Here is a 7,100-nt window from a genome sequence, read left to right as displayed (position 1 = left end):
GAGGACATGCCCCTGTCTACATCAACGGGGGTGAAGTGGAAATGGTCAAGAGCTTCAGGTTTCTAGGTGCCCAGATCGCCAACAACCTGACCTGAATCCTGCATGCTGATACTGCAGTTAAAAAAGACCATCAACGCCTCTACTTCCTTAGGAGACTAAGGAAATTTGGCATGTCAGCTACGACTCTCACCAACTTTTCCAGATGCACCATAGAAAGCATTCTTTCTGGTTGTATCACAGCTTGGTATGTCTCCTGCTCTTCCAAAAATCTACAAAGGGTCGGAAATGAAACCCAATCCATCAGGAAAACCAGCCTCCCATTCATTGACTCCATCTACACTTCCCGCTGCCTCGGCAAAGCAGCCAGCATAATTAAGGACATCCGCAATCCAGACATTCTCTCTTCTATCTTCTTCCATCGGGAAAAAGATACAAAAGTCTGAGGAAACATACTAATTCACTCAAGAACAGCTTCTTCTCCGCTGCCATCTGACGTTTGAATGGACGTACCTCGAACTAAATTGATCTTTCTCTACATCCTAGCTATGACTGTAACACTACATTCTCCACTCTCTCGTTCCCTTCTCTACGAACGGTATGCTCTGTCTGCGTAGCGCACACTTTTCACTGTATACTAATACATGTGACAATCAAATCAAATTGCCAACTTTTTTAGGGTATATCATTCTGACCTTAGCAAATGTTTTGGACACTGTGATTGCTTCTGTGTTTTCCATGAGATTGATGGTGTGAAACGTGTTGTGTTCATTGCTGTTCGTTATGTTGGGCATGCCATCACCATTTTCTGGTTTATTAATCACCTCATGTGTATGCTTCTAATGGGATACCGGATGACCACTCTTATTGCTTGAAAGTATCTATTGTGTGCAGCGTGTGGGGATCAGTTCATGGCTATTTGTAGCTGGATCAGCCTTTGCTTTAGTGCCCTGGAACTGCCCATGGCCCTTTCTCCCACATGTCTCGTAGAATTGATAAACTGGATATTTCCTTAGTGAATGTAGAAGGCTACACCTCGCTAGGTTTGGATGTTCTAATGTGCATTAACAATCGGGGCATCTCGGTAGCACAGTGGCTAGCACTGTTACTTCACAGCTCCAGGAACCTGGGTTCGATTCCCAACTTGGGTCACTGTCTATGTGGAGTTTGCACATTCTCCTCGTATCTATGTGGGTTTCCACTGGATGCTCCATTTTCCAGTCCAAAGATGTGCAGGTTGGGTTAATTGGCCATGCTAAATTGCCCCTTGGTGTCCCAGGATTTGTAGATTAGCGAGTAAGTATATGGAGATAGGGTGGGATTGTGGTCGGTGCAGACTCGATGGGCCGAATGACCTCTTTCTGCACTGTAAGGGTTTCTATGATTCATTTCTACAGAATTGGAATTGTACCAAACACCTGTCAACCTGCAAGGATCACTTTATCCTTATATCCATCCTTGAGTAGTTCTTTGATACTATACACTTTGTACTTGTCTAACAGATAGAGCTGGAATACTTTCATGAATGAACTCAACAATTCTCTGTATCTGCTGGTGAATTGGAGTTACTGACGAAATTGATCTTTCTCTACGCCCTAGCTTTGACTATAACACTACATTCTCCACTCTCGCGTTTCCTTCTCTACGCTCTGCCTGTATAGTGACGCAAGAAACAATACTGGGGTGGGCACAGTAACTAGTCTCACAACACCTGTTAACCTGGTGTTGTCAGACTATTTTCTCTGCTGATGAAGTGACCTATGGATAGTGTAAGGAAATGACCTGAAGTTTAAACACTCAATGTGGACGTTTAATCTGATTCTAAACTGGTCGTCCAATGTAGTCCATTTCTTAAAGAGATCCTTTAGCTCCTCTCCTGTTCACCCTGATGTGTTCAACCTGTGTGGACCTTCATTCTCAATTGCTAGCTGAATGTTTATAGCTTGCTTGTCAGGGTCAGACACAGCCTAGGATGTTGCCTGGTATGGAGGGGAGGTCATATGAGGAGAGACTGAGGGATTTGGGGTTGTTTTCGCTGGAAAGAAGGAGGCTAAGAGGGGATCTTATTGAAACATATAAGATGATTAGAGGTTTAGATAGGGTGGATAGTGATAGCCTTTTTCCTCGGATGGAGAATGCTAGCACGAGGGGGCATGGCTTTAAATTAAGGGGTGGTAGTTATAGGACGGATGTCAGGGGTAGGTTCTTTACCCAGAGGGTGGTGAGGGATTGGAATGCCCTGCCTGCTGCGGTTGTAAATGCGCCTAGTTTGGGGGCGTTTAAGAGATCTGTGGATAGGTTTATGGACGAAAAGGGATTGGTTTAGATTAGTGGGTCAGTGTTTTCTTTTAAAAAAAAACTGGTCGGTGCAACATCGTGGGCCGAAGGGCCTGTTCTGCGCTGTAATGTTCTATGTTCTATGTTCTATGTTCTATCGCTCTGCAGGCTGTTTAAACATTTTGAATGAGGCCAGCTGCATCTTAATGGGGAGGACATTTTGAAAATATTCCTTTGACCTTCCTTCTTCTATAGAACTGGTGTCACAGTAGTTAGGATTGCTGCCTTACAGTGCCAGGACTCGGATTTGATTCCCTGCTTGGGTCACTGTCTGTGTGGAGTCTCTATGTTCTCCTCATGTCTGCGTGGGTTTCCTCCGGGTGCTCCGGTTTCTTCCCACAACCTGAAAGACATGCTGGTTAGGTGGATTGGCTGTGCTAAGTTCTCCCTCAGTGTAGCCGAACAGGCACTGGAGTGTGGCAACTAGGGGATTTTCACAGTGACTTCAATGCAGTGTTAATGTAAGCCTACTTGTGACTAATAAATGAACTTTACTCTGGAACCTGAGATGAATGTTGCTGTAGCCAATTGTTCCCGTATTTCCAAAGCTCCAGCCATGAAGGTGAGTTTTTGTGGAGTGCATTATGGAGTAACGGTATTTTTGCTTTTTATTCAACTTATTGTTCAGCAAATCCTGAAGCAATCCATCATAATCACGACCTGCTTTGGCCCAAATTTTATGATGGTTTTATGTAATGTTTGACTCTCACTCTCTCACTATCGATCCACCCCGGACCCTGACCACGCACCTTCCCCAACAGAACTAACCTGGCGTCAAACTTCTCAATGTGCTTCCCCGCTTATCGAACTGGCAGGCTACGCACTGTCACCTTACCCTGAGGGATCTGTCTGTTTACCAGCCCCTTATGTGAGCGCTAACTCTGCACTAACCGCAAGAAACTACAAAAGATCGTGAACAAAGCCCAGTCCATCACGCAAACCAGCCTCCCATCCATTGACGCTGTCTACACTTCCCACTGCCTCGGCAAAGCAGCCAGCATAACTAAGGACCCCACACATCCCAGACATTCTCTCTTCCACCTTCTTCCGTCGGGAAAAAGATATAAAAATCTGAGATCACGTACCAACAGCTTCTTCCCTGCTGCTGTCAGACTTCTGAATGGACCTACCTCGCATTAAGTTGATCTTTCTCTACACCCTAGCTATGACTGTAACACTACATTCTGCACTCTCTCCTTTCCTTCTCTATGAACGGTATGCTTTGTCTGTATAGCACGCAAAAAATAATACTTCTTACTGTATCCAATTATATGTGGTAATAATAAATCAAATCAAGTCAAATCACTGTTTCACCGGAATCTCTCTTCACAGTCTGCATTTTCAGCACATTCTGATCCTACAAATGTGTTGCAGTAGTGGGAAAAATCACAAAGATGGCTACCTGGCACATTAAAAAGTTACCTGGGAGAGAGACATTAAGCAGGCACTGATTTTTAGCGCAGACAGCTACTTGAAACTAAAAACATGCAGGACAGACAGTTATTTAAAGTTAAACATGCAGGAATCAGATACTGCAGGAAGCCAGTAGAGAACTTGTGGCACTTTTAAGATAAGGACAGACCTAGGACAATAAGGAGATTAGCCATAAATGGGAACAGGGATACATAAATGCAGGAAAACAATTACTGTATGTATAGATCGAAACTAAGTCATTGATAGTCACTGATAGAGGAAATGTATCCATTTTATGAAACAATGCAATGTTAAATGCCAATGTCCGTATATGTCTGGATGTAACGATGTGTTAAACTATCGATCCTACTCAACTGTAACGATGCGTTAAATGGCTAATGTCCGGACTATCCATTGTCTGAAAGGTATAAAAATAAACCGCTCCTATTGTATTATTGAGAGAAGGTAGTACTGAGTACTAGTACTGAGGAGTGCCAGTGCCTTTTCTCCACGAAGCTTTGTTGAATAAAACTGTATTGTTGCAGTCTGACTCCAAAGTGGTAATTTCCCACAACAGTTGAGGTCTGACAAAATGTCATGGGTCTTCTCATGCCATGTAGCATGATCTAAGTCTATTCACCAAGTTATTATACCTGTACTTAATCTTGCTCCAGCTGTCTGACCATCACTGATCACCATGTTGTATTATTATAATCAGCCTTGATTTACTGTATGAGGCACAGGGCAGTAATCACTCACAATGGATTGGATAAATACATTATGGTTCCTGGTACATGAGAACAGTTGCTTGTAGGTATAAAACTTGAAGAGATCAGAGCAGTGAGCGTGTGCTCTGCTCAGAATAAAAGTGAAACTGAGAATGCTACATTTCCCTTCTATTTACGTTATACTTACATTCCTTATTACAGCATGAAACAGAAAGAGAGAATGTTTGTGTGGAGGTGTGTGTGTGTGAGAGAGAGGAAGTGTGTGTGCGTGTATGTGTGTGTGAGGGGGGGTAGTGTGTGTGTATGTGAGAGTGTGTGTGTGTATGTGAGAGCTTGCGTGTGTGTTAGTGACAGAGAGATAGAGGGGAGAGTGTGTGTGTGTTTGTGACAGAGAGGGAGAGTGTGTGTGTGTTTGTGTGTGCGTTTGTGAGGGGGGAAGAGTTTGTTTGGGTGTGTTTGTGTGTGTGTGTATGTGTGTGTATGTGTGTGTGTGTATGTGTGTGCACGTGTGTGCACGTGTGTGTGTGTATGTGTGTGTGTGTATGTGTGTGTGTGCACGCATGTGTGTGTGTGCGCGTGCGTGTGTGTGTGCGTGTGTGTGTGTGTGCGCGTGCGTGTGTGTGCGTGTGTATGTATGTGTGCGTGTGTGTGTGCGTGTGCGTGCGTGCGTGTATGTGTGTGCGTGCGTGCGTGTGAGAGAGAGAAAATGTGGGCCCAATTTTACCATCAAGTTACTTTCTGTTTTCCGGTGTGAAAACTTGATAAAGTTGGGTGTGAGGTGAATGGTTCCCCCTTTACCAAGGGCTGAAACCGGCAGAATGACCATTTAAATGCATTTGCAAGCATTTAAATTGACTTAATGGGCTGCACACCCAACTTTACCAGTACTTCCCCCTTTATCACTGCGTCCACCTGTCCAGAATCGACACGATTCCCACAAACGTATAAACAAAAACAAAAATGGATTATTTCACCATTATCACATTGGGGTTTGTGGGATCTTGCTGTGTACAAATTGTTGCCACATTTCCTGCATCACAGCTGTGATTACGCTCCAAACGGACTTCATTGCTTGTAAAACACTTTCGGGTATGCTGTGTTTGGGAAAGGGGAATATATAAATGCAAATGTTTTTGACCTGGGTTCTGACTCAAAGAGAGTGCTACCCATTGAGACACAGCAGTATGCTCAAGCAGATGCATTATTAGAAGGCTATTGTTGTTAAATAATGAATCCCAGACTGTTATAGACTAAGCACTTCAAGACTTATCTGACCAGTGTTGATCTGAGAGTCTAATGAGACAGAATGAAGAGGAGTTGGTGATAAGCAGATAGATGAATCAGCTCCATTCAGCAGGAGTTATAAATAACATTCAGCCAGTTCTGGTCAAATGCTTTATTCTATTGAAACACAGCAAGGGCATTCAAGTCCTTAACTACATTACTCCCATGTATCGATAGAAATGACCTTCTCGTGGTTGCCTCTTAAGACGCCCTAATGTTTTCTGGCTCAGCTGAGGATCCCTGATTGCCACAGCTGATGTACACACGCCCTCATCTTCATGATAACTATGAAGCTAAGGTTTTCTTTTTAAGTTTTTCTTTCCCCTCCCTCCCCTTCTCTCTTGAAGACATTAGACTCTGCAGTAGGGCTCCAACATTGTGGTCATTACACGTACCTTTTACAGGGAGCTAATCCCTGATCATATTGTCAGCCCATGCTCCTTCACCAACCTGTCATGGCTCCCTCATACCCAAATTGCTAACCCCTCTGTCCAGTCCCCATTGTCCCTCATACACATTTCCTTTGCCCCTGCACATCACCATGACCCTTAAGTGTCAAATCACGCCAACCCATGCCCCCCCCACCCACCACCCTTTTCTATGACCCTTCTACACCAACTCACCTTGTATCTTTTGACAGTTTTTTGACAGTTTGACAGTTCTAATGTAGTTATATATTTTTTATGCACAATCATGCTTACTTACCCAAAGGGCAGTTTACCTTTCCCAAAAAATGACTTTCAGAAGTAGGAGAAGGAGTAGGCCATTTGGCCCTTCAAAACTATTTCATCATGGACTCAACTCCACTTACCTGCCCGCTCACCATGACCCTTCATTCCTTTACTGTTCAAAAATCTTTCACAACAAAGAAGCCCTCCATCATGATGATAATCTGGGACTGAATTTCCAACGGAGGCTGAAGAAGTGAGACTTTGGAGAATGTTACATCTCCTTTTGTACAGTGAATACTCTTGTGAAAAGACACTCAGGCTATCTCTGAGATGGAAGCTCTAAGAGACAAGAAAGAGTTGAGAAGTTTCCTTGGCTTGACCCAGCAGATGAGTTCTCTCATTCCTCATGCGTAAGAGCAACAGAGCAAACCTACGAGGGCTGATGCGAGATGCTGAGTACTAGTGATCAGAGTCAACAAGATAAGTTTCAACAAACTCAAAGAACAGCACGGTGGCACGGCAGTTAGCATTGCTGTCTCACAGCGCTAGGGATCCAGGTTCAACTCTGGCCTCGGGTCACTGTCTGTGTGGAGTTTGCACATTCTCCCCGTGTCTGCGTGGGTTTCCTCCGGGTGCTCCGGTTTCCCACACTCCAAAGATGTGCGAGTTA

Source organism: Carcharhinus amblyrhynchos, chromosome 19, assembly GCF_965287045.1.
Source record: "Carcharhinus amblyrhynchos chromosome 19, sCarAmb.v2.hapA, whole genome shotgun sequence".
NCBI classification, from domain to species: Eukaryota; Metazoa; Chordata; class Chondrichthyes; order Carcharhiniformes; family Carcharhinidae; genus Carcharhinus; species Carcharhinus amblyrhynchos.
This window is presented reverse-complemented; position numbering follows the sequence as displayed.